Source organism: Microcaecilia unicolor, chromosome 10, assembly GCF_901765095.1.
Source record: "Microcaecilia unicolor chromosome 10, aMicUni1.1, whole genome shotgun sequence".
Taxonomy (NCBI): Eukaryota; Metazoa; Chordata; class Amphibia; order Gymnophiona; family Siphonopidae; genus Microcaecilia; species Microcaecilia unicolor.
The window spans coordinates 136,018,221-136,046,061 of record NC_044040.1 but is presented as its reverse complement, the minus strand read 5'-3'; the positions used below and the strand labels follow the sequence as shown (position 1 = coordinate 136,046,061).

The 27,841-nt window shown below is 52.7% G+C and overlaps 1 protein-coding gene and 1 pseudogene across 3 annotated transcripts in view; both read left to right on the top strand.

Moving 5' to 3' along the window:
- SEPTIN2 (septin 2) overlaps nucleotides 1-27,841 on the top strand; it is a 488,195-nt gene that overhangs the window by 43,316 nt on the left and 417,038 nt on the right. The gene's annotated exons all lie outside the window — the stretch shown is intronic.
- On the top strand, nucleotides 19,918-21,174 carry LOC115478470 (annotated as a pseudogene).

Here is a 27,841-nt window from a genome sequence, read left to right as displayed (position 1 = left end):
CCATGAGATTATACGTTTTATGGTACTACTCGTCATATAAGGTCTCTCTTATATAGGGTGTCGGTACTCTGTGGCGTACCACCCGGGAGCCCAGCCCCTCCCAGTGGCTTCTTCTATTCTTGCTTCTCAACTGCCCCCGTCTACTATTGAAACGTATCTCCTGAATCCCCTCCCCCCGTACCCACCCCCTAAGTAAACCCCTCCCCCTTTCTCCCTTGGAATCCCTTACTAACCCTCCCCTGCCTTCCCCCACTGTTATGCTATTCCCCATATAGGGTCAGAATCACTATTGATGCTCGAAGCCCCCCAGCCCCCACTTACAGTTTTATACAGTCTACATAACATATTTCAAACCTCCTAGAAACCTCCTATAAACCCCCAGCTTTAAAGCCATAACATATCACCATTTAAAGACCAGTCTTTTTCTCAGTGTAGTTTCAGTCTCCACTTCTACCAGGACTTGCAGATGTCTGTCCATTATTTGTTTGCAGAGTTTTCACCATTTCCATTGCAGCGGCCACTGTTTCAAACGCCTTCCACCTTCCTTCATGTTTAATTTTCAGAGTCGCAGGGTATATTAGCATAAAGTTTTCTTTTGCCTCATGTAGACGACGACATATTGGGGTAAATTGTTTCCTTCGCTCTTGCAGCGATGCGGAATAATCCTGAAAAATGCGGATCAAGTGCCCCTCAAATTTGGTGTAATTTCTTTTCAGGTGGTAGCCCCGTAGGATCTCAGTTTTATGTGTATAATTATGTTTCAAGATCACTACTCGGGGAGATGAGCGGCCATCTTGTTTCCTGCCCACGTGGTGTATTCTCTCTATGCACAAGGGCCCTGCATGGTCCGAGGTCGTGAATTCCTCTTTCAACCATCGTGCCACTATCGTTTCCAGCACCGAGTCCCCCACCGACTCCGGGAACCCTACTAACCTCAGGTTTGCCCATCTCGATGTCCTGTTTCGGTTATTGGTGAGCCCTTGGGTTCCCTGAGGCCCGGTAAGACCTCCGAGGACCGCCGCGCACCCTGAATCTTCACCCGCGGCGACCGCCGTTCACCGAGGGTTGAGCCCCCAGCTGCAGGCGGCCAGCAGGACTGCTGGAACCGCGGGGTGACGGTCGGCCTGGCAGATAGTCAGCAACTCAGTCTCTAAAGGGCCGCTAGCAAGGACGGCTAGCGCAAAAGGAACACAGCCTCTGAAGGTAGCTAGCGAGGGCGGCTAGCTGAAGAGGACACAGTCTCGGGAGGTGGCTAGCAAGGACGGCTAGCTGAAGAGAACACAATCTCTGGAGGTGGCTAGCAAGGAGGGCTAGCTGCAGAGGATGCAATCTTTGGAGGTGGCTAGCAAGGACGGCTAGCTGGAGAGAACACAATCTCTGGAGGTGGCTAGCAAGGACGGCTAGCTGCAGAGGACACAATCTTTGGAGGTGGCTAGCAAGGGCGGCCAGCTGAAGAAAACACAGTCTCTGGAGGGGGCTAGCAAGGACGGCTAGCTGGAAAGGACACAGTCTCGGGAGGTGGCTAGCAAGGACGGCCAGCTGAAGAGAACACAGTCTCTGGAGGTGGCTAGCAAGGGCGGCTAGCTGAAGAGAACACAGTCTCTGGAGGTGGCTAGCAAGGACGGCTAGCTGAAGAGGACCCAGTCTCTGGCGGTGGCTAGCAAGGACGGCTAGCTGAAGAGGACACAGTCTCTGGCGGTGGCTAGCAAGGACGGCTAGCTGAAGAGGACCCAGTCTCTGGAGGGGGCTAGCAAGGACGGCTAGCTGAAGAGGACCCCGTCTCTGGCGGTGGCTAGCAAGAACGGCTAGCTGAAAAGGACCCAGTCTCTGGCGGTGGCTAGCAAGGACGGCTAGCTGAAGAGGACCCAGTCTCTGGTGGTGGCTAGCAAGGACGGCTAGCGAAGAAGACACAATCTCTGGAGGTGGCGATTCCGATCCACTACGTGGGCGTCTGACGAACGAAACGGAAGCACTGACTCTTCCTGTTTCGTGGTTTAAATCTCCCGCCTGTTCCTCCCTTTCTAGCAGAGGAACCAATCCCCTAAGCTCTGGCAGACCCGGCTCGCCTGGATAGGCCAGGCCACCTTGCGGGCGGAGTCTTTCGTTGCACTGCGCCAATCCGGCGCGAGTAGGCGGAGCTGGCTCGCTGGTCTGTGCTGAGCCAGGAAGACGCCGCCGCCAACGCCGCCATCTTGGCCGGCGTGCTCCCTTCTCCGAGGCCGGCGTTCGCTCCAGCGGTTAGCCGGCCTCGGAGCGGCTCGTGGCAGCGCCAGCCCCGTCGGCGACTCGTCCCTGCCGCCCTGGATCCCGCGGCCTCCGCCGATCTTCGCCCCCCGCGTTGGGGGCCACGGTAAGGACCCGGGACGGGACAGTATCCTCCCCGGATGCCCCCTTCTTCCTGGGCCCGGGTTTGGAAGGATACCGGGCGTGGAAGGCTTTGACCAACTCTGGAGCATGGACGTTTGCCGCGGGCTCCCAGGAGTTGTCTTCGGGGCCAAAATTCTTCCAAGACAATAAGTAATATAGTTTTCCTCGCTGTCTTTTTGCATCCAGGACCTCGTCCACTTCAAACTCTGGGTCGGGATCTGCTTCTAGATCTTCGGTCTCTTGCCGTTGCGGATGACATTGAGACCCTCGAAAACGCTTCAACAAGGAAATATGGAAGGCGTTATGCACCCGCAGAGTACTAGGTAGCCGCAATCGATATGTCACAGCTCCCAGTCGAGATTGAATAGCAAAAGGTCCAATGTATCGCGGTCCCAATCTCCGGGAGGGCACCCGAAGCCGAAGGTATTTCGTGCTTAACCATACCTTCTGCCCTGGTTGCAAGACGGGAGCGGTTCTCCGATGTCGATCTGCGAAGACCTTGTATTTAATGGCTGCCTTCTGCAATTGTTCTCGGGCCATTTCCCAGACTCTTTGCAGATCTGCCAGCGTGACATTAACCATGGGGGTCGGAGATCCAGACGGGAAAGGTGCTGGAAGTCGAGGATGTCGTCCATACACCAAGAAAAATGGAGAGTCTCCCGAAGCCGAGTGGACACTGTGATTATATGCAAACTCGGCCCAAGGAAGTAGGGAGACCCAGTTATCTTGGCGTTTGTTGACGAATGCTCGTAGGAACCCTTTTAACGTTTGGTTCGTCCTCTCGACCATGCCATTGGTTTGGGGATGGTATGCTGATGAGAAGTCGGTCTTCACCCCCAATGCTGTACACAAGGCCCTCCAGAACCGCGAGGTGAATTGCGGGCCTCGGTCACTAATAATCCGAAGAGGTAGCCCATGAAGTCGAAAAATGTGTTGAATGAAAAGTTGGGCTAATACAACCGCCGAAGGAAGTCCCGGCAAGGGAACGAAATGGGCCATTCGGGAAAAACGGTCAATTACCACCCAAATCACCGTATGTCCCCGGGAACTGGGGAGGTCGGTGATAAAGTCCATGGAAAGCTCCGTCCAGGGCCCTGTCGGTACGGACAGTGGTTGTAGCTTCCCCATGGGGGTCCCGACCACCGGTTTGGTCCGGGCGCACACCGGACAGATGGTAACAAATTGCAGAATGTCCCGTCTCATCTGAGGCCATTGATACTGTCGGGTAATGAGACGCAGAGTCTTTTGATACCCAAAATGTCCCGCCCATCTGGACGAATGCCCCCATTGCATTACTTTTGCTCGTTCGGCGGCCGGCACTAGTTCTTTCGCCGGAGCAACCTCCCCCGCGGCCGCGCTAAGGCATGCTGGATCCAACATGGAATGGGTCTCCTTAGTCTCCTCTGGAATCTCAAATGCTCTGGAGAGGGAGTCCGCAGGGGTATTTTGAGCGGCCGCTCGAAAGACCAACTGAAAATGAAATCTAGCAAAAAACAATGACCACCGGGCTTGTCGGGGGTTGAGCCGTTGGGCCTCTTGTAGATATAGTAGATTCTTGTGGTCCGTGATCACCGTGAATCGATGTTCCGCTCCCTCCAGCAGATGTCTCCATTCCTGCGGAGCTAATTTCAATGCTAAGAGTTCTCTATCCCCGACTGTATAATTACATTCCGCCGGGGAGAATTTACGAGAGAAGAAAGAGCAAGGCTGCCGCCGGCCCTTAGAATTCACTTGCGAGAGGACCGCCCCGGCTCCCAACGCGGACGCGTCCACTTCCACAATAAAGGGTCTCTCGGGGTCCGGGGCTAACAAAATGGATGCTGAGTTGAATGCCTCCTTTACCTGGCGAAAGGCCACCTGCGCCTCGGGTGGCCAGTCCCGGACCTTCGCGCCTTTTCGAGTGAGCGCCGTCAACGGCGCCGTCAGTTGTGAATACTGGGGAATAAACTGGCGATAGTAGTTCGCGAATCCTAAAAAAACGTTGCAGTGCTTTCAATCCCAGCGGTTGTGGCCATTCTCGAATCGCCCGGAGTTTGTCCGGCTCCATCTGTAGTCCTCCGGGTAACAGGATGTGTCCCAAAAATGGTAACGACCTCTGATGAAAAGCGCACTTGCTGAGCTTAGCAAACAGGCTGTGATGTCGTAACCGCTGCAGTACTGCGCGAACATGACCCACATGTTCCGCGGGGTTTTGGGAAAACACCAAGATGTCGTCCAGATAAACAATCACCGTGGAGTTCAGCAAATCCTCGAGTACAAAATGAATAAGTCGCTGAAACACCGCAGGGGCATTACATAGGCCGAATGGCATCACCCGATACTCGAAATGTCCCTCGTGGGTGTTATAAGCCGTCTTCCATTCGTCCCCTCGCCGGATTCGCACTAGGTTGTAGGCCCCCCGTAAGTCCAACTTGGTAAACAGCTGGGCTCCTTGCAGTCTATCAAAGAGTTCGGGGATGAGCGGTAGCGGAAAACGATCCTTGATCGTGATGGCATTTAATCCCCGATAATCAATACAGGGCCTCAAGGAGCCATCCTTCTTAGTAACAAAAAAGAATCCGGCCCCGGCCGGGGACGTAGAGGGCCGGATGAAGCCTCTACGCAGATTCTCCCGGATGTACTCCTGCATTGCCTTAGACTCCCCGCAGGACAGGGCGTACAGTCGGCCCCGCGGTGGCCTGGTATCGGCCATCAAGTTAATGGCACAGTCGAAGGAACGATGGGGCGGCAGAACTTCCGCCTCCATTGGACAAAACACATCTGCAAAGTCCCTATAGTCCAGGGGCAATGAACCCAGCTCTATCCGCGGCCTCCCGGTCATACTATTAAATGCCGGGCAGCTGCCGGTCCGACCCTTACAACAGTTCTCCCGACAGGAACTACCCCACGCTTGAATACTTCCCTCGGTCCAGTCAATAACAGGACTATGACTCCGTAGCCAGGGCAATCCTAGAACCACTGGATGGATGGTCCGGGATAGTACCAGGAATTGGACGTCTTCCCGGTGATCCTCCCCCACCTGCAATTCCAGAAAGGAGGAGCTCTCCGTAACCGGCTGCGGTAATGTAGTTCCCTGGATGGTGGTTATTTGCAGCGCCGGCCGCCACGGGAGCGTAGGCCAGCCCATCTGTTGTAGCAGTTCGCGCCCGATGAAGTTGCCCCCTGATCCAGAGTCCACTAGGGCCCGGGTCTGGATCGCTGTCTCGTGCCACCGTAGTGTAACTGGCAAGGTGATCAGGGAGTCCGGTAGGGGAGCGGAATGTCCCAAGACCCCTCCCCTCAAGGTGTTTTGGGGGAGGCGTTTCCCGCCCGGGAGGGACAGGCTCGAAAAAAATGTCCGGCCTCCCCACAGTAGAGGCACAGTCAGTCCCACAAGCGTTTTTTCCTGTCAGAAGGGGCCAGCCGTTGACGGCCCATGACCATCGGCTCCTCCCCAGTCTCCTTGGAGTCCCGGTTCCCACGGCGAGGAGACGGCCCCTTAGTAGTCCGGGACATTCCCCGTACCCACTTCTGCCGTTCCGCCCGGGCTCTCGCTCGCTCCTGGAACCGGGTATCTACTCGGATACAGAGCGAAATCAGGTCATCCAATTGGCCTGGGACTTCTCGTCCTGCCAATTCGTCCTTAATTCGTTCTTGTAACCCCTCCGTAAAGAGAGCCATCAAGGACTCCGGGTTCCAATGGAGCTCCATGGCTAAAGTCCGGAAACGAATGGCGTAATCGGCCACCGTTCCCTCACCTTGATGAATTCGCAGCAGTTCCGAGGCCACGGAAGAGGGTCTCCCAGGGAGGTCGAACACCATACGGAACCGTCGCTGGAATTCATTATAGTCATCCAAAATGGGATCCTGTTGCTCGTGGAGTGGAGCCACCCAAGCCAGGGACTTCCCTTCGCATAGGCCCATGATATATCCCACTTTGCTTTGGTCTGAGGCAAAGGTCTCCGGTTGCATCCGGAAGGCCAAGTTGCACTGATTGAGGAACCCCCGGCAACCTCCGGGGGCCCCATTATATCGTGCCAGCTCAGGGAACCGAGGTCCCGTGCGGAACCCTCCCGGACGGGGAGCCGCTGCGGCACCCTGGACCGCAGCGGCCTGGTTCTGTACCTGGAGCGTAGAAAGTTGAGAGCAAACATTCTGGAGCGCCCCCGACAGGGCGTTCAGCTGCTCCTGCTGCTGCTGAAGTACCTTGGCCAGGTCCCGTAGATCGGGCTGCGTAGGCGAGCTCATGGCTTCCGTTTCCTGTCCTGTTTCGGTTATTGGTGAGCCCTTGGGTTCCCTGAGGCCCGGTAAGACCTCCGAGGACTGCCACGCACCCCGAATCTTCACCCGCGGCGACCGCCGTTCACCGAGGGTTGAGCCCCCAGCTGCAGGCGGCCAGCAGGACTGCTGGAACCGCGGGGTGACGGTCGGCGTGGCAGATAGTCAGCAACTCAGTCTCTAAAGGGCCGCTAGCAAGGACGGCTAGCGCAAAAGGAACACAGCCTCTGAAGGTAGCTAGCGAGGGCGGCTAGCTGAAGAGGACACAGTCTCGGGAGGTGGCTAGCAAGGACGGCTAGCTGAAGAGAACACAATCTCTGGAGGTGGCTAGCAAGGAGGGCTAGCTGCAGAGGACGCAATCTTTGGAGGTGGCTAGCAAGGACGGCTAGCTGGAGAGAACACAATCTCTGGAGGTGGCTAGCAAGGACGGCTAGCTGCAGAGGACACAATCTTTGGAGGTGGCTAGCAAGGGCGGCCAGCTGAAGAAAACACAGTCTCTGGAGGGGGCTAGCAAGGACGGCTAGCTGGAAAGGACACAGTCTCGGGAGGTGGCTAGCAAGGATGGCTAGCTGAAGAGGCCACAGTCTCTGGAGGTGGCTAGCAAGGACGGCTAGCTGAAGAGGACACAGTCTCTGGCGGTGGCTAGCAAGGACGGCTAGCTGAAGAGGACCCAGTCTCTGGAGGGGGCTAGCAAGGACGGCTAGCTGAAGAGGACCCAGTCTCTGGCGGTGGCTAGCAAGGACGGCTAGCTGAAGAGGACCCAGTCTCTGGCGGTGGCTAGCAAGGACGGCTAGCTGAAGAGGACCCAGTCTCTGGCGGTGGCTAGCAAGGACGGCTAGCTGAAGAGGACCCAGTCTCTGGCGGTGGCTAGCAAGGACGGCTAGCTGAAAAGGACCCAGTCTCTGGGGGTGGCTAGCAAGGACGGCTAGCGAAGAAGACACAATCTCTGGAGGTGGCGATTCCGATCCACTACGTGGGCGTCTGACGAACGAAACGTAAGCACTGACTCTTCCTGTTTCGTGGTTTAAATCTCCCACCTGTTCCTCCCTTTCTAGCAGAGGAACCAATCCCCTAAGCTCTGGCAGACCCGGCTCGCCTGGATAGGCCAGGCCACCTTGCGGGCGGAGTCTTTCGTTGCACTGCGCCAATCCGGCGCGAGTAGGCGGAGCTGGCTCGCTGGTCTGCGCTGAGCCAGGAATACGACGACGCCGCCGACGCCGCCATCTTGGCCGGCGTGCTCCCTTCTCCGAGGCCGGCGTTCGCTCCAGCGGTTCGCCGGCCTTGGAGCGGCTCGTGGCAGCGCCAGCCCCGTTGGCGACTCGTCCCTGCTGCCCTGGATCCCGCGGCCTCCGCCGATCTTCGCCCCCCGCGTTGGGGGCCACGGTAAGGACCCGGGACGGGACACTCGATCTATTTTCGAGGTCGTCTAGTTTGGCGGCGACCTCGTGCAATTTTTCTGTATGCTTTTTCAGTTGCTGCGGTATCGGCGATAAAGAGTCCTCCAGCTCCGATACCCTGTGCTCCAGTTCACCGGTGCGCTGCGTGGTCTCAGTCAGTAAGGATTCAAAGCTAGCGAATCGAGTGGTGAGCGTTGCCAGTTTTGCCTCTAGCGTTTTCTCCATAACCTCTGTAAGTTGTATTAATTGTTCTGGAGAAAATTTCTGTTCAAGCGGTTCTGGGCGCTGTTCTGTGGCTTGTTCGGCGCCCTTCGTTTTTTCTTTCTCCTTTTTGGCAGTTTTCCCCACCATCTTTTTTGCGGGGGTTTCTACATATTTGTCCATTTGTGCTGCAAGTCACTGGTTCCTTATGCTGGAGTCTCGTTTAAGTAAAATTTGTAAGTTTTCAGATGCGGAATGGCTGCGGGGCCTCGGAGAGCAGAGCAGGCACGTCTTGCTCTCTCTACAGCATCACGTGACTCCTCAAGTGCATTTTTTAACAGAGAGAACAGGAGTTAGGTTCATGGATAGGCTCAAGGCACCTATTGCACTAAGTGTGCGGGTCTGTCACCACAATCACCCGATTACATTGAGCGCACCACTTGAAGCCACTGTGGGTCTTCTTAACACTGAGAAAAGAATCATGGCCAGATTGCTCATTTTTGCACTACAAAAGGGGTAGAGCTTAAATCAAGGTTAGTGCTAAACTCTAAGCAGGCCTATCGAGCTGCGAAAAAGAAAACTTGAAGGACAAGGAACAAATATTAAGGGGGAAAATCAAAAGTAAAATTAAAGTAAAAAATGATGAACGAGGGAAAAATATCAGAGAAAAGAGCATTGAGAGGAAACCACAAAGACACGTCCTCCCCTGCTCTGCAGAAAAATGAAGACTGAGGGATCCACGCACAGTGGGATGTTACTACAATTTTCTTGAAACATCTGTAAACTATTCAGCGTCCGTACTGGGCTCTGTTGGATGAGGTCACCCACACATGAGAATACAATTGGGCCTGCTTGTCCTCTGAGATATGATTTTTAAATAAATGTCTCAAATTGTCCAAGCAATTAATAAAAACTCTTTTAAGCACTATCTCCACCACTGGATTTGTCCTTTGGCCAGCTCTATTCTTGCTTGATTAGAAAATTTAGTATACATTTGCTAAAGTAGCAGAAGCACCCCTTTTTTATGTATATTAAATTTTTGCATAAACAATACAAATTGCCTTTTATGTCATTACAAGTCATACCTTAACACTCAGGTACAATGCTAAACATACCAGTAAGGCTGCCCCCCCCTCCCATGACCCTAACCTCCTAACAAAGGGTTTCAATATAACCATTCAGGTGTTCCATTGTTCAAGAATGTCTCTGCTCTTGCCGTTTAACAGATGTCCCAGGAGCAAATGAACATCTGCAGTCTATTTTTTCTCAGAGCTGTAAGATATGACATCTGACACATATAGTCCACTTTAGCAAGCACATGTGATCTAGATGGGAGAAAAAGCTGCTTCCACCCTGCTGCCAACAATAAGCGGGCAGCGGTCACAATATATTTTTTTTTTATTTTGTTACATTTGTACCCCGCGCTTTCCCACTCATGGCAGGCTCAATGCGGCTTACATGGGGCAATGGAGGGTTAAGTGACTTGCCCAGAGTCACAAGGAGCTGCCTGTGCCAGGAATCAAACTCAGTTCCTCAGTTCCCCAGGACCAAAGTCCACCACCCTAACCACTAGGCCACTAGGCCACTCCTCCACTCCATATGTAAAGCCACGAGCAAATTTTCCTGGAAACTCCTTTGGTTTAATATGAAGCAGTGCACAGCCCATAGATTTTGGTACGGGCATCCCTGGGATTGTCCTGGTTGTCAGCTGTTCGCTGTGACATCAGGGTTCATCACTTTCTGGACAAGTTGTTGATCTGGGCCATCTTGGTGACTGGTGACAGATTCAAAGGTCACAATCTACCAGGTCATTCTGCTCCTGGAACTTCTGGGTTGGATAGTGAATCATGCCAGGAGCCACCCAAGTTCTGAAGTATCTTGGGGTCCAGGTTGACTGAGCACAGAGAGGCAGTATACTTCCGGCATATGGCCAAACTCTAGGTCCAGAATCACATCCTATACAAACATGAGGCTCCCAGGCTCTGGAACTACCTTTAGCTCTTCAGGTCCATAGCAGTGACCCTAGAGGGTGGTGCCTTAGTGTGTACTTAAAATTCCCCCTTCAGTTAGCGCTTTTGCCTTGCTGGGCACCGGCTTGTCAGGAATTTGACTGCCAGCTTCCACTTCCCTTCACTGCATGCAAATCTCTCTCATGAATATTCTTTGTGGATATCCTGAAAACCTGACTGGCTGGGGTGCCTCCAGGACCAGGTTTGGGAACAACTACCTAAGTGGTTATGTTCCACTAGTAAGTTAAATGATTAACTAGCTTTCCTGAAAGGATTATATAACCTTTGGATGCATGACTAGGAACAAAAACACACACACATATGCAATATCACAACTCATGTACAGCCACAAAACAACATTTTAGGGTGGATGATGTTTACAGTGAGCTCCTTTTATTATTGACCAGAGAGAAGTTTTCAGTTTTGACACAGTATAAGTCATCACAAGAACAAAATATAAGAAAACCAATGGACTACATTAGGGGCTTATAGCCCATTAAGTTATGTTTCAACAAATGAGAGATCTGCATGAAACCAAATATTTATATTTATTGTCCCTGAAACATGCTAAAAACAGAATAATCCATTTGTGTATCTAAAATTGAAACTTCTACAAAAGAGAACTCATTAGGAAGACCATCAAGACCAGGTGATTTGTGAGAGGGTAGCCCCTTAATAACTTTTTGAATCTCTATTGGTGTTATCATTTTATCCAATTCAGCTACCTGGACTGGGTTAAGTGTTGGCAGATTACTAGCTGTCAAATATTCATTGATAGCTTCTGGTGATGGACAAATCTCCTGCGAGTATAGTGTTTGATAGAGTTGTTTAAACCGCCTACGTATCTGAGAGGTTGTATTAAGTAGGCCCCCCTTACCATCTCAAACTCGCACAATTGTGCGGTCCACCTTTTGTTTATGCAACCTTATGGCAAGAGTATGCCCAGCTTTATTGGTAAATTCAAATGCACATACCTTCTGTTTAGCTTGCAGCATGCTCAATTGTTCTGAGTAAATGACATCCAGCTGAAGCCGCAAATCACGCAGCTCTTGCGTTATTTGGGGAGACTGTTTTGCCTTATGACTTGCTTCTAGACATTTAATTCTATCCAAACACTTCGCCAGCCACGCTGTCTGGTGACGAGCCTGCCTACTGGCTACTTGTAGGAAATATCCTCTAGATACCGCTTTTATGGCATCGCATACCTACACTTAAAGAGGGGCCTGAGTCAATATTAATTTCTAGGTATTCCTTCACATTTTTATAACCTTCCACCACTTCCTTATTCTGCAGGACGCCCACATTCATGGTCCATCTTTTGTCCTGGACCTCTGGCCTAATAGACCGCAAGGAGGCCCACGCCAGCGCATGATCTGATACCAATACCTGCCTCCGGACCCATCTCAACCAACTTAGTATCCAGAAAAATGTGATCAGTACATGAATAGGAGTCATGAATGTGAGAGTAGTATGTGTAGTCTCGGTCTCTTTGGTGTGTAAGTCATATGTCTAGAAGACCAAAGGCATGTACAAGTGAGCCCAGGGCAGTGGACAATTTGGAGTCTCCGATGGGTGATGGCCTAGTGCGATCTCGCGCTGAATCCATTACTGCGTTAAAATCCCCTCCCATTATCAGGGAACCCTGAGTAAATTCAGAGAGGGTGTTGTGCACAGGAACATAGAAATCTTCTTGTTCCTCGCTCGGAGCATATATTGTCGCCAAGGTAACATCTGTTTCATCTAGGACTATATGGGCATATAAAAATCTCCCTCCTGGGTCTCTTTTAACTTTAATAATCCTGGAAGGCACCGAGGAGTGAATTAATATCGCCACTCCACCCCTCCTAGAGGACTCAGATGAGGCAAACCAAGCGAGTGGGTAACTAGGGTGAGTGAGAAGCCTCTCGTGCATCCAACGAAGGTGTGTCTCCTGCAAAAACACATTCCTTGTCATCAAGCAGATGCAGCCATTACGTATGGGTTGTGTCCATCAACCAGCAGAGGGAGATAGAGAGCACACTATTTTCAGTGCCTCATACCAGCTTGCTCCACTGCCTCTCTTCAGTATTCTCTATCTCCCCTAGCAGAGTGGCTGCAGCTTCTTCGAGCTCCATCTAAAATCTGCCTGGAGGTTGCTCCTGTGCTTTTGCCAGTTGTTAGCAGGGGTGTTGGAGGCTATAGCAGCTTCACTTTAAAGGCACATAGGTTCGCCCTTTCCCTGCCTTACCCATACCTCCGTGGATGTGGACACATTGCTTAGCTTTCCCTGTCCTTCCCCACCAACAGTGGATGCAGGCACATAGGTTCGCCCTTTCCCTGCCTTTCCTACTCACCTGAGCCTCCGGAGTTCTAGTTACCTCTGCTTTCCTCACAGCGTTAAAAAAAAAAAAAAAAAAAAAAAAGGATCAGAGGTTTCTCCTTGCCTTTTTCTATGGGACCGGAGCTGTGATACTCGGTCCAGTGAGGTAAGAGTGTTTTCTGACTCCTCCGGGGTGGGCCCGCGATCTGGGCGATTTTGGAGCGAACCGCCATTTTGAATTTTACTGCCATTTTCGGCGATGGCTGCGGAGACAGTAAAGCGCTGTTCCAAGTGTGGCAAGCGCATATCAGCAGCTGGGCTCTGTAAATCGTGCTGTACAGATGTTAGAGCCGGCCCAAGCATGGCGAGCGACGATTCTTTGCGCTCTGAGCTGGCAGCGGGCGCCATTTTAAATTTACCACATGGCGCGACCTCCGCTGAGACGGAGAGTCCTGAGCCCAGGGGGAGGCCTCGGAGTGAGGCTGATATGGGAGCTACTAGCCCCGGCAGAGATCCGGGTGCCCAGGGTGAGTTTTTCCTCCCCTGATTTTGTCTTATTAATGCATAAAGCATACATGCTTAAAAGAGCTCTCCCACAAAGCCCGACATGGGCCTCTTCTAATGCCCCACCGGTGGATTCTAGCCTGGGTATGCCCTCTGAGGCATTATTCCCTGATAATTGGCAGAATATGAAGCGCAGAAGGGCTCATTCCCCTTCAGAGAGTGCTGCACCTCCATTTTTCCCCCCTTGGTCGGGCTGCAAGGATTCGGAGGACTCTGGCAGGCCTTCATGGTCTGAGGAGCCAGAGTCTGGTGCAGAAGTGACTCAGGATCTGGACGATCCCTCCGTGGTGAGGATTTTCCACCGTGATGAGCTGCCATCGCTTATTTCTGATGCCCTGCAGGCTCTCTCTATTGAGGACCCTGCCAGTGGCACAGCCTCCTCTGTGAATCCTAGGATGGCTAGTACCAAAAAGCCTGCTCGAGCCTTTCCTTTGCATGACTCCATCCAAGAGCTTATTTCTGCTCAATGGGCTGACCCCGAGGGACCTTTAAAAGTTTCCAGGGCTATGGGGCAATTATACCCTCTGAGTGAGGAGCATATGGCTCACTTTGCTATGTCTAAAGTGGATGCCCTAGTCACAGCTGTGACAAAGAGAACTACCCTCCCTGTTGAAGGAGGTGTTGCCCTGAAGGATATTCAAGACCGTAGACTGGAATCGGCACTTAAATGGTCATTTGAAATTGCAGGTCTCACTATTTGGGCGTCTGCATGCAGTTGTTATGCTGCTAGAGCCTGCCTGGCTTGGTTGCAACAGGCAGTGGAACAGCCCGGTGATGGAGCGGAGCCCTTTTCAGATGTGGCTCCGCGGATGGAGTCGGCCTTGTCCTTTCTTGCTGACGCCCTTTATGATATTGTCAGAGCTTCGGCTAAACATATGGCAGTAGCAGTGGTGGCTCACCGTCTTCTTTGGCTACGGCATTGGGCGGCGGACATGGCCTCTAAGCAAAGGTTGGTGAAGTTGCCCTTTCAAGGCCTTCTCCTGTTTGGTGAGGAGTTGGAGAAAATTGTGAAGGGCCTGGGTGAGGCTAAACCCCAGCGCTTGCCCGAAGATAGGCCTCGGCCTTCCTCTAAGGGTGCGGCGGTCCACTCCTCTTACAGACCTCGCTTCCGTGAAGCTCCAAGGTATCGCCCGGGGGCGTTCTGCTGGGTTCACTTCTCGTGCCCGTTTTCAGCAGAGAAACTCCTTTCACTCGGACAAACGTTCCACAGCCACTGGCTCAAGGCCTGGAGTTCAGGGGCGACCCTCTCAATGATGGTGCACCGGCCCTCTCCTCGAATCCTGTCATTGGAGGACGTCTTTCCCTCTTTGCCGAGGAGTGGGCCAACATTTCTTCAGATCAGTGGGTCTTGGACATGATCAGAGACGGTTACAGAATAGAATTCGACACCCCTGTAAGAGACGTGTTTGTGGAGTCCTGATGCGGTTCTGCCGCCAAACGGGCGGCGGTGGAGGAGACTTTACAAGGTCTGATTCAGATAGGGGCCGTGTCCCTGGTACCTCCCGCCGAACATGGCTGCGGCCGCTACTCCATCTACTTTGTGGTGCCGCAAAAAGGAGGGTCTTTTCGCCCTATTCTGGACTTAAAAGAATTAAAGAAGTCCCTGAGAGTGCGGCATTTTCACATGGAAACCCTGCGCTCCGTCATTGCGGCAGTACAGCCAGGAGAGTTTCTCACGTCTCTGGACCTGAAAGAAGCTTACTTGCACATTCCAATTTGGCCCCCGCACCAGAAGTTACTGAGGTTTGCGGTGATGGGAAAGCATTTCCAGTTCTTGGCCTTGCCTTTTGGCCTCGCCACAGCTCCCCGCACCTTTTCGAAGGTTATGTTGGTGGTAGCTGCCTTTCTATGGTGAGAGGGTATTCGGGTTCACCCGTACCTGGACGACTGGCTCGTTCAAGCAAACTCTGCTGCAGAGAGTCAGCATGTAACAGCCAGAGTGGTCTCAGTACTTCAATCTCTGGGCTGGGTCGTCAATTTGGCCAAAAGTCACCTGACCCCCTCGCAGTCTCTAGAATATTTGGGGGCCAGGTTCGACACAGCCTCGGGGTATGTGTACCTACCCGAGCAAAGGCGGTGCAAGCTTCAGAATCAGGTCCGTCTGCTCCTGAGGATGCCCTGCCCGCGAGCTTGGGACATTGTCCAGCTGCTTGGAACGATGACGGCCACATTGGAAGTGGTGCCCTGGGCGAGAGTGCACCTGAGACCTCTACAGTATGCTGTACTCCAAAGATGGTCTCCAGTATCTCAGGATTACCAATGTAGACTCTCTTGGCTCCCTGCGGCCCGACTCAGCATAGAGTGGTGGCTCTCAGACAGCATGCTGCGGTGAGGAATGCCGCTGGCGATCCCCGATTGGTGCCTAGTGGTGACAGATGCCAGTCTGAAAGGCTGGGGCGCACGTTGCAAGGGGAAGCATGCCCAGGGTCTATGGACACCCGAGGAGTCGGAGTGGTCCATCAACCGCCTAGAGTTGAAAGCGGTGTTTCAGGCGCTTCTGACCTTTCAAGTGACCCTGGAAGGATTGGCTGTCAGAGTGATGTCGGACAACACGACAGCAGTGGCCTACATAAATCGACAAGGCGGCACTCAGTGCAGAACTCTAGCCGCGCAGGCCGAACAAATTTGCCACTGGGCCGAGCTGCATCTACAGTTTCTGTCGGCAGCTCACATTGCAGGTCAGAGCAACGTGCAAGCCAATTATCTAAGCAGGCATCAGATCGATCCAGCAGAGTGGGAACTTGCAGATGAAGTGTTCCTGCAGATATGTGCCAAGTGGGGCAAGCCCTTAATGGATCTAATGGCGACAGCACCAATGCCAAAGTCCCGTGCTTTTTCAGCAGACAGAGAGATCCTCGCGCGGCGGGGTTGGATGCCTTGGCTCAACCCTGGCCTCCGGGCCTACTGTATGTGTTCCCTCAGTGGCCCTTGATAGGGTGAGTGCTCCTGCGGATTCGGCTGCATCCAGGAGAAGTGGTTCTTGTCACCCCGGATTGGCCCAGGAGGTATGCGGACCTCCGACAGATGCTCGTAGAGGATCCCCTTCAGTTACCTCTGGTTCCCAACTTCAGTCACAGGGTCCGGTGACCATGGAGGACGCCGGCTGATTTGGTCTTATGGCCTGGCGATTGAGAGGGCACAATTGAGAGGCAGAGACTATTCCAATAAAGTAATTACCACTCTCCTGCAAGCCCGCAAGTGTTCCACTTCCATGGCTTATGCCAGGATTTGGCGCCAATTTGAAGTCTGGTGTGCTTCCATAGCCCTGCGGGCTCCTGTCTCGCCGATTCTGGACTTTTTGCAGGATGGTGTACAAAAAGGGTTGGCCTATAATTCCCTGCAGGTGCAAGTGGCAGCGTTGGCCTCCCTGCATGGCAAGTTTGAAGGCGTGTCTTTAGCTGCTCATCCGGATGTGGCATGGTTTCTTAGAGGGTGTCACGTCTGTGGTCGTGACCACCCTCAGACTTACCCTATTTCTGGGAATCAGTGTCTGTGCTGGTTTCTGTCTACTTCTGAGTTGGCTCTGTTTCTGTCTCTGGGTGCTGGCCACTTCCAGCATGGCGCTGATTGCCTCAGTATACTGTACCTGTGTGGGTGTAACCTCTCTGTGCTTCAGTATACTGTTCCTGAGTTAGGTCTATCTCTGTCTCTGTGGGCTGGCTGCTCTAATGGCTTCACTACTCTACACTTGTGTGTATTGGGCCTCTCTGTACTTCAGTGGGCTGTTCCTGAGGTAGCTCTGTCTCAGGCTGGGTGGGCTGGCTGCTTCCAGGCTGACACTAATTACCTCACTAGACTACACCTGTGTGGGTTAGGTCTCTCTGGGCTTCTGTATGCTCCATGCCTGTGGCCTGAAGGGGTGACCTCATCTGTCAGGGCCTTCTTAAGGAACTGGTGTTCTATTCTTCAGTGCCTTTGCATTGCCAATGCCTCCGCAGTGCCTTAGGTCCCGAGGTTAGTGTGCTGTTTGCACAGTTAGCTTTCCTTGTCTTTTCTTGTGGGCTTCCAGCCCTTCTGCTTTGCTAGTTACTATCACCTGTGGGCCTTGCCTTCTGGCTCAGGGTATTATTGCTCGTAGGCTTTCTGCCTAGTCTACTACTTACCTGTGGGCTTCTTGCTTTCCTGCTCAGGGTATTATTGCTCTGTGGGCTTTCAGCCCTTCTGTGTCTATTGTTCTGTGGGCTTCCAGCTCTTCTGTGCCCATTGCTCTGAGGGCCTCCAGTCTATCTGTGTATATCACTTTTATCTGTGGGCTTCTAGGCCTTCTGGGTGTATTACTGCGGCCTGGGGGTTTCTAGCCCTTCTGTGGGCTTCTAGCCTTTCTGGGTGTATCTCTCTGAACTGTAGGCTTTCAGCTTTTCTGTGTATATTATTCTCTGTGGGCTTCTAGCCTTTCTGTTATCCCTGTGCAGTGGCTCTGCTCCCTGTCTGAGGTTGGTTAGTGGCTGATGCTGCAGCCATTTCTCTTCTTTCTATCTGTTAGCTACTATAGCTCCAGTCTAACCCTTCCTCTGGCAAGCGTATCTGTCATTCCCATTCCCTTGAGCATAGCTTGTATGTAGCTCCTGTGTACTCTTTCCTGCCAAGCTAAGCTTCAATGGACACCCTGCCTGCCTAGTGTTTGGGTGAACCCGGATCCAGTCAAGCTGTGCCAGTTTCCCGAATCCTGTGGGAGAAGCCTATGTTGAGTATCCTGTATCCTGCTTCTCAAGCCTGAACCCTGCTGTAGGACGTTGTTCCTGGATTCCTTGTTGCTTTCCTCTTCAGCTCCAGCCCAGCCACTCCAGTCCTGTCTACTTCAGCCCGTCTTAGGGTTGCCTGCTGCTGCCACCTTTGTGACAGCGGCCCAAGGGCTCACATTTCCCCGAGAGACCTGACAGAGGGTTGCTTCGGCTCCGTCCTCCCGTGCGTGCACCTTGTCCAGCTTGGAACCTGGGGCTAGTGCTGAAGGCCCTTCAGGGTGCTTCCTTTGAACCGCTTCGGTGTGCTTCAGAGAAAGATTTGACACTGAAGGCCGTCTTGTTAGTGGCCATTACTTCGGCGAGACGGGTGTCAGAGCTCCAGGCGCTGTCCTGTAGAGACCCTTTTCTGCAGTTTTCAGAGTCCGGGGTCACGGTTCGGACCGTGGTTTCAGCGTTTCACCTAAACCAACCTATTTTCTTTCCCTCCTTTGTCGAGGAGGAGTTTCCAGAATCTTTTGGGCAATTGCACCTGTTTGACGTACGCAGGACTCTGCTGCAGTATCTGCGAGTTACTAACTCTTTCAGGACCTCTGATCATCTGTTTGTTTTGCTATCAGGTCCTCGCAGAGGGTCTCCAGCGTCTAAAGCCACTATTGCCAGCTGGCTTGAAGAATCTATCTTTTCAGCTTATTTGCTTGCCGGCCGGCCTCCGCCTGATGCCTTTAAGGCGCATTCCACTAGAGGAATTTCCTCTTCTTGGGCTGAAACTGGAGCACTCTCTCTTCAAGTGATTTGTAGTGCAGCAACATGGGCTTCTAAGCTCTCTTTTGCCCGACATTACAGGCTGGATGTGGCTGCCAGGAGGGACGCACATTTTGCAGCACAAGTGCTGGCGCGTGGTGTGGCTTGTTCCCACCCTATCTAGGGATTGATTTGATACATCCCATCTGTAATGGCTGCATCTGCTTGATGACAAGGAAGGGAAAATTAGGTTCTTACTGTGATAATTTTCTTTCCTTTAGTCATAGCAGATGCAGCCATGATCTCTCCCTGTCTGATGCTATCTGCTGTAAATCTATTTCAGGTTCTGTTCTTGTTTCATGGAGATTCCGTCCTTGGGAGAAAGTCGGAAAACAGTCTTCAGGATTCTTGTTCAATTAATGGAGGATGACTTAATTCCCTCCAGTTTCATGTTTTGGAGGATGAGTTTATTCCCTCCGGGAGGATGAGTTTATTCCCTCCAGTTATGTCTCAGTGGAGGATGAGTTTATGCCCTCCGGGAGGATGTTTCATTCCCTCCATTCTGAGTTAATGCCCTTTGTTGTAGGGCCATCGTTCGCTGTGAGGAAAGCTTATGTTATTCCCATTGGGGTTTGCCATACTGCTTTGGAAGCTTCAAATACTGAAGAGAGGCAGTGGAGCAAGCTGGTATGAGGCACTGAAAAAAGTGTGCTCTCTATCTCCCTCTGCTGGTTGATGGACACAACCCATCTGTAATGGCTGCATCTGCTATGACTAAAGGAAAGAAAATTATCACAGTAAGAACCTAATTTTCCCATATGCGGCCTAAGTTGCAATAATTCTTTAAAGAGTTCTTGTCGTTTCTGTGCCATATTAAGGCCTTTGACATTGTATGATATTATCTTTAAGTCAGCACTCATCAACAACCAGTATTTCGTAGTATGCACATGATAATGGGAAGCTCCAAACAGCCATTTCACTTCAAGCATAAAGGCTTTCTGGTCTGGGCTACAAACATTTTTATAACCTGGTGACCTGAACATGTATACCCTGGAGGAAAGGAGAAACAGGAGTGATATGATACAGACGTTCAGATATTTGAAAGGTATTAATCTGCAAATGAACCTTTTCCGGAGATGGGAAGGCGGTAGAACTAGAGGACATGAAATGAGATTGAAGGTGGGCAGACTCAAGAAAAATGTCAGGAAGTGTTTTTTCACGGAGAGAGTGGTGGATACTTGGAATGCCCTCCCGCGGGAGGTGGTGGAGATGAAAATGGTAACGGAATTTAAACATGCATGGGATAAACATAAAGGAATCCTGTTTAGAAGGAATGGATCCTGCCCCCCCCCCCCCCCCCCAACTCCCCACACAACACGGGCAGGGATCTGGAAGCTGCTCCCACCTCCTCCTACCCCCACACTTTCGCTTTCTGTATTCCTAGCGTTTTCTTTTTGAGAGGGTTGGGGCAGGAATGGCTGTCGAGGAGGCCATCGCTGAAAGGAACTGTTGGGTGTGCTTTGCAACTGAATGTGATGATTATGTTTCGGAGTGGGTGAGCCCATGCCGCTGCTCCACAAAATGGATCCATCAGTCTTGCCTACAGAGCTGGCTGGATGAGAAACAGAAAGAGAATAGCACGGGGTGTGTAAGCTTCCCCCAGTGTGGCATGGAGTATCGCATTGTCTTCCCAAAACTGGGTCCCCTTGTGTACTTCTTACAACAAGTAGACCGGGTGTTGTCCAAAGTGAGTCCATTTGCTGCAGCTGGTATTGTGGTCGGAACAGCATATTGGTCTGCTGTAACCTAGGGAGCTGTCACAGTCATGCAGGTAGTTGTTCATAAGAAGGGACTAAATGTGATGAAGCGAGCAGACCCCTTTTCCTGCTAATGGGGCTGCCCACCATCCCTGACCTGTTGACACTGGGGAAGATGATCCGCTGGGAAGACTGTGTGCTGCGTGTGTGGCGGAAATATTCCAGCAAGCTGCAGGCCCTGAACGTGCTGGTGCCAGGTATTGGACACCCTTCTCCCCCCATGTTGGCTGAGACATGGTCTCAGAGTGATCATCTCTCCATCTCACGGACACTGAGTGGAGCTGTAGTCTTCCCTACCATTGCAAATCTGGTGGGCAGGCTGATGTTCTGTAAGGTGAACTCCAGGCTCCAGCGTACCATCCTGGGTGGGATAGCCTTCATTGTCATTAAAGGAGCGCTGAAGGTATATTTTAAACAGCAACAGTATTTGATCCAGGCAAACCGTCACATCCTCAACTACCCAGACAAGGGGGATGAGGAGGAAGACGAAGAGGAAGATGCAGCATTGCAGCCTGACAGTGAAGACAGTGGTAGTGAGGAGAACATTACTTAATACACACCACAATTCTTCCTGCTCCTTCCTGGGACCTCTGTGTGATACATTGTGTAAACTTCTGCAGCCTGCAAGAAAAGGATGCAGAAGCTCTTGTCTTCCTCGCCCTCCCCTCCTCTCCCTAAGTTAAAGGTGCACTCTGCACGTCATCAGTTTTATCAGTAGGGGGTCTGTCTGATGGGGTGCAGCAGAACTTTTCCCCAAAGGCTACATTTAAGTATCTAGTAAAATCTTGTAATTGTGTTTTCTGGACAAGCTTGTATGTGAAGTATTTCCTTTCTAGAAGCTGCAAGAAATTAAACCCTTGGGAAAAGGAAAAAAAAAAAAAGAAGGAATGCATCCTCAGAAGCTTAGCTGGCGTTGGGAGGCGGGGCTGGTGGTTGGGAGGCGGAGCTAGTGCTGGGCAGACTTCTACGGCCTGTGCCCTGAAAATGGCAGATACAAATCAAGGTAAGGTATACACAAAAAGTAGCACATATGAATTTATCTTGTTGGGCAGACTGGATGGACCGTGTAGGTCTTTTTCTGCTGTCATCTACTATGTTACTATGATGTGATTGATTCCATGTGCCCCAATGAAAGGCGAGTTTAATTTTACTTCCATTTAATTTCAGTATATTCCACCTTTATAACAGCAGGCTTCCCAAGGCAGATTACAACAGGAAACCTGATATCCTCACTGAGATTTGGCCATGTATTACTGTATTCTACAGAACGGTATAAAAAAAATGAGCGTAAAATACAGTTTATTACTGCTGTTTCTACCAGCTATAATAGTTTAAGCTGTTTTAGTGATATTCAATTTTTTCACGATATTTATATCTAGAATATGGGAAGCTTTGAAATAAAAAAAAAAAATAAATAAAATCCCTTATCCTCCACTTTTTAAGGCACTTCCTATCCAACTAGAACAGCTTTAGACTTTTTACAGATGGCTCATGCATAGCAGTCCATTTTTTTTTATTAAACCTTTGCTGCCGTTTTCAATAACGTTTGCCATTGTTTTGGGTGAACTAAAACAGCGGCAAGCGGCTCATGCCGTCTCCTGTTCTCAATCTAAACTTATTGGGTAGAGGCGTGCTGGAGTTTTCCACTGAACACCAGGTCCGTTATACTGGTGATGTCACTGGAAAAGAGCAGTTTCTCCGAGGACAAGCAGGCTGCTTGTTCTCACTGATGGGTGACGTCCACGGCAGCCCCTCCAATCGGAAACTTCACTAGCAAAGTCCTTTGCTAGCCCTCGCGCGCCCGCGCGCACCGCGCATGCGCGGCCGTCTTCCCGCCCGAAACCGGCTCGAGCCGGCCAGTCTTCTTTTGTCCGCACTCGGTACGGTCGTGTTTTCGCCGTGTCGAGCCCCGGAAAGTCGACCTCGCGCGTCCAATTGTTTTGAACGTGTTTTTTTCCTTCGGGAAAGCTTTGTCCTAGTCGGGAAGTGCTCCGGAAACCCCCCGCCGGGTTTCGTGTAAATCCTCCCCGTACTTCCAGCTTTTTTGCCCCGGTAAGTTTTCTTTCGTCGTCGGGGTAGGCCTCTTTTCGGCCTCGGTCGAGATTTTTTCTCCCTCTAAATTTGGTGCTTCAAATTTCGCCATTTCGGCTTTTGATTTCGCCGGCGTGATTTTTCCGCCCATGACATCGAAGCCTTCCAGCGGCTTCAAGAAGTGCACCCAGTGCGCCCGGGTTATCTCGCTCACTGATCGACACTCGTCGTGTCTTCAGTGTCTGGGGGCCGAGCACCGCCCTCAGAACTGCAGTCTGTGTTCCCTGCTTCAAAGGCGGACTCAGGTAGCGAGACTAGCCCAGTGGAACGTGTTGTTCTCGGGCTCTTCGTCGGCATCGGCACCGGGATCTTCGAGTGCATCGACGTCGTCAGCGTCCAGACCATCTTCCTCGGCCGCCCCTGCATCGAGTGCATCGAGGCATCGGGCCTCTGCATCGGCGCCGAGACATCGGATAGCTGCATCGACGTCGGTGGTACCAGGACCTCGTCTGCTGATGTCGTCGGACGGTGGTGCATCGGGTGGAGTGCAGGTGAGGGCTGTCCATTCCCCTGCTGGTGGCGGTGAGCCCTCGGGTGGGTCTCCGCCTACCCTGAGGGCTCCTGCGGTACAGCCCCCCGAGATCGACCTTCTTCAGTCTCGGCCCCGAGGAAGCGACGGATGGATTCGACGTCCTCCTCGTCGGTGCCGGGGAGCTCCGGTGACATGCTTCGGAAGAAATCGAAGAAGCATCGACACCGGTCTCCTCCCCGTGTCGGCACCGAGAGCTCTGGGTCGCCGAGGGATTCGGCACCCAGCAGGCATCGGCACCGAGAGGACCGCTCACCCTCTGTTCAGGAGGTGTCGATGCGCTCCGCTCTGGACAGCCCGGAACAGCCTCCACGCCCGGAACAGGTACTGACGTCGACACCTGCATCGACCTCTCAGCCTTTCTCTGCAGCCGCTCTAAACGAGAGCCTCCGGGCCGTTCTCCCAGAGATTCTGGGAGAGCTGTTGCGCCCTACCCCTCCGGTACCGGCGGTGCTTGCGCCACCGGTACCGTCGAGCGTGGCGCCGGCTGGCCCATCGCCCAGGTTGAGGTCCCCGACGTCGGTACCGCGTGCGGTACCGACCGCGGCCACCTCCCAGGAAGGCTCCCCGACTACGTCGGCGGAGGGAGCTTCGCCGATGCGGGCGAGGGAGTCTACCTCTCGACGCCCCCATCGTGGACGGGGTTCCACGGAGTCGAGCAGGGCGAGGTTGCAGACACAGGTCCGTGAACTTGTGTCTGACACCGAGGGTGAGGCCTCGTGGGAGGAAGAGGAAGATCCCAGATATTTCTCTGACGAGGAGTCTGAGGGTCTTCCGTCTGATCCCACTCCCTCTCCTGAGAGACAGCTTTCTCCTCCCGAGAGTCTGTCTTTTGCCTCCTTTGTCCGGGAGATGTCTACGGCCATCCCCTTCCCGGTGGTTGTGGAGGACGAGCCCAGGGCTGAAATGTTTGAGCTCCTGGACTATCCTTCTCCACCTAAGGAAGCGTCCACTGTTCCCTTGCACCATGTCCTGAAGAAGACATTGCTTGCGAACTGGACCAAGCCATTAACTAATCCCCACATTCCCAAGAAGATCGAGTCCCAGTACCGGATCCATGGGGACCCAGAGCTGATGCGCACTCAGTTGCCTCATGACTCTGGAGTTGTGGATTTGGCCCTAAAGAAGGCTAAGAGTTCTAGGGAACATGCTTCGGCGCCCCCGGGCAAGGACGCTAGAACCTTAGACTCCTTTGGGAGGAAGGCCTACCATTCCTCTATGCTCGTGTCCAAGATCCAGTCTTACCAGCTCTACACGAGCATACACATGCGGAATAATGTGCGGCAGTTGGCGGGCTTGGTTGATGCTCTTCCCCCTGAGCAAGCCAAGCCTTTTCAGGAGGTGGTCAGGCAGCTGAAGGCGTGCAGAAAATTCCTGGCCAGAGGAGTTTATGACACTTTTGATGTTGCGTCCAGGGCCGCTGCTCAAGGTGTGGTGATGCGCAGGCTCTCATGGCTGCGTGCCGCCGACCTGGAGAATAGAATCCAGCAGCGAATTACGGACTTGCCTTGCCGTGCGGATAACATTTTTGGCGAAAAAGTCGAGCAGGTGGTAGAGTCTCTCCACCAGCGGGACACCGCATTCGACAAGTTCGCCCGCCGGCAGCCTTCAGCTTCTACCTCTACAGGTAGACGATTTTTCGGGGGAAGGAAGACTGTTCCCTATACTTCTGGCAAGCGTAGGTACAATCCTCCTTCCCGACAGCCTGCGGCCCAGGCTAAGCCCCAGCGCGCTCGCTCTCGTCAGCAGCGTGCGAATTAGCAAGGCCCCGCGGCTCCCCAGCAAAAGCAAGGGGCGAGCTTTTGACTGGCTCCAGCAGAGCATAGCCGACATCCAAGTGTCAGTGCCGGGCGACCTGCCTGTCGGAGGGAGGTTGAAAGCTTTTCACCAAAGGTGGCCTCTCATAACCTCCGATCAGTGGGTTCTCCAAATAGTCCGGCAAGGATACACCCTCAATTTGGCCTCTCAACCTCCAAATTGTCCACCGGGAGCTCAGTCCTACAGCTTCCAGCACAAGCAGGTACTTGCAGAGGAACTCTCCGCCCTTCTCAGCGCCAATGCGGTCGAGCCCGTGCCATCCGGGCAAGAAGGGCTGGGGTTCTATTCCAGGTACTTCCTTGTGGAAAAGAAAACAGGGGGGATGCGTCCCATCCTAGACCTAAGGGCCCTGAACAAATATCTCGTAAAAGAAAAGTTCAGGATGCTTTCCCTGGGCACCCTTCTCCCCATGATTCAGCAAAACGATTGGCTATGCTCTCTGGACTTGAAGGATGCCTACACACACATCCCGATACTGCCAGCTCACAGACAGTATCTGCGATTTCAGCTGGGCGCACGCCACTTCCAGTACTGTGTGCTACCCTTTGGGCTCGCCTCTGCGCCCAGGGTGTTCACAAAGTGCCTAGCTGTGGTAGCAGCGGCGCTTCGCAGGCTGGGAGTGCACGTGTTCCCATATCTCGACGATTGGCTGGTGAAGAACACATCCGAGGCAGGAGCCCTGCAGTCCATGCAGATGACTATTCGCCTCCTGGAGCTACTGGGGTTTGTGATAAATTACCCAAAGTCCCATCTTCTCCCAGTGCAGAAACTCGAATTCATCGGAGCCCTGCTGGATTCTCGGACGGCTCGCGCCTATCTCCCAGAGGCGAGGGCCAACAACTTGTTGTCCCTCGTCTCGCGGGTGCGAGCGTCCCAGCAGATCACAGCTCGGCAGATGTTGAGATTGCTGGGCCACATGGCTTCCACAGTTCATGTGACTCCCATGGCCCGCCTTCACATGAGATCTGCTCAATGGACCCTAGCCTCCCAGTGGTATCAGGCCGCCGGGGGTCTAGAGGACGTGATCCACCTGTCCACGAGTTTTCTCGAATCCCTGTATTGGTGGACGATTTGCTCCAATTTGACTCTGGGACGTCCCTTCCAAATTCCTCAGCCTCAAAAAGTGCTGACCACGGATGCGTCTCTCCTGGGATGGGGAGCTCATGTCGATGGGCTTCACACCCAAGGAAGGTGGTCCCTCCAAGAAAGCGATCTACAGATCAATCTTCTGGAGTTGCGAGCGATCTGGAACGCTCTGAAGGCTTTCAGAGATCGGCTGTCCCATCAAATTATCCAAATTCAGACAGACAATCAGGTTGCCATGTACTATGTCAACAAGCAGGGGGGCACCGGATCTCGCCCCCTGTGTCAGGAAGCCGTCAGCATGTGGCTCTGGGCTCGCCGTCAAGGCATGGTGCTCCAAGCCACATATCTGGCAGGCGTAAACAACAGTCTGGCCGACAGGTTGAGCAGGATTATGCAACCTCACGAGTGGTCGCTCAATTCCCGTGTGGTGCGACAGATCTTCCAGGCGTGGGGCCCCCCCCTGGTGGATCTCTTCGCATCTCAAGTGAACCACAAGGTCCCTCAGTTCTGTTCCAGGCTTCAGGCCCACGGCAGACTGGCGTCGGATGCCTTCCTCCTGGATTGGGGGGAAGGTCTGCTGTATGCTTATCCTCCCATTCCTCTGGTGGGGAAGACTTTGTTGAAACTCAAGCAAGACCGAGGCACCATGATTCTGATTGCTCCCTTTTGGCCGCGTCAGATCTGGTTCCCTCTTCTTCTGGAGTTATCCTCCGAAGAACCGTGGAGATTGGAGTGTTTTCCGACCCTCATCACGCAGGACGAAGGGGCTCTTCTGCATCCCAACCTCCAGTCCCTGGCTCTCACGGCCTGGATGTTGAGGGCGTAGACTTTGCCTCTTTGGGTCTGCCAGAGGGTGTCTCCCGCATCTTGCTTGCTTCCAGGAAAGACTCCACTAAGAGAAGTTACTTCTTTCATTGGAGGAGGTTTGCCGTCTGGTGTGACAGCAAGGCCCTAGATCCTCGCTCTTGTCCTACACAGACCCTGCTTGAATACCTTCTCCACTTGTCTGAGTCTGGTCTGAAGACCAACTCCGTAAGGGTTCACCTTAGTGCAATCAGTGCATACCATTACCAAGTGGAAGGTAAGCCGATCTCAGGACAGCCTTTAGTTGTTCGCTTCATGAGAGGTTTGCTTTTCTCAAAGCCCCCTGTCAAGCCTCCTACAGTGTCATGGGATCTCAATGTCGTTCTCACCCAGCTGATGAAACCTCCTTTCGAGCCACTGAATTCCTGCCATCCGAAGTACTTGACCTGGAAGGTCATTTTCTTGGTGGCAGTTACCTCGGCTCGTAGAGTCAGTGAGCTTCAGGCCCTGGTAGCCCAGGCCCCTTACACCAAATTTCATCACAACAGAGTAGTCCTCCGCACTCACCCTAAGTTTCTGCCAAAGGTTGTGTCGGAGTTCCATCTGAACCAGTCAATTGTCTTGCCAACATTCTTTCCCCGTCCTCATTCCTGCCCTGCTGAACGTCAGCTGCACACATTGGACTGCAAGAGAGCATTGGCCTTCTATCTGGAGCGGACACAGCCCCACAGACAGTCCGCCCAATTGTTTGTTTCTTTTGATCCCAACAAGAGGGGAGTGGCTGTAGGGAAACGCACCATATCCAATTGGCTAGCAGATTGCATTTCCTTCACTTACGCCCAGGCTGGGCTGGCTCTTGAGGGTCATGTCACGGCTCATAATGTTAGAGCCATGGCAGCGTCGGTAGCCCACTTGAAGTCAGCCACCATGGAGGAAATTTGCAAAGCTGCGACGTGGTCATCTGTCCACACATTCACATCTCATTACTGCCTGCAGCAGGATACCCGACGTGACAGTCGGTTCGGGCAGTCAGTTCTTCAGAACCTGTTTGGGCTTTAGGATCCAACTCCACCCCCCGAGGGCCCTGTTTGTTCTGTTCCAGGCTACACTCTCAGTTAGTTAGTAAATTTTTTAGGTCAATCTCAGTTATGTCCTCGCCGTTGCGAGGCCCAATTGACC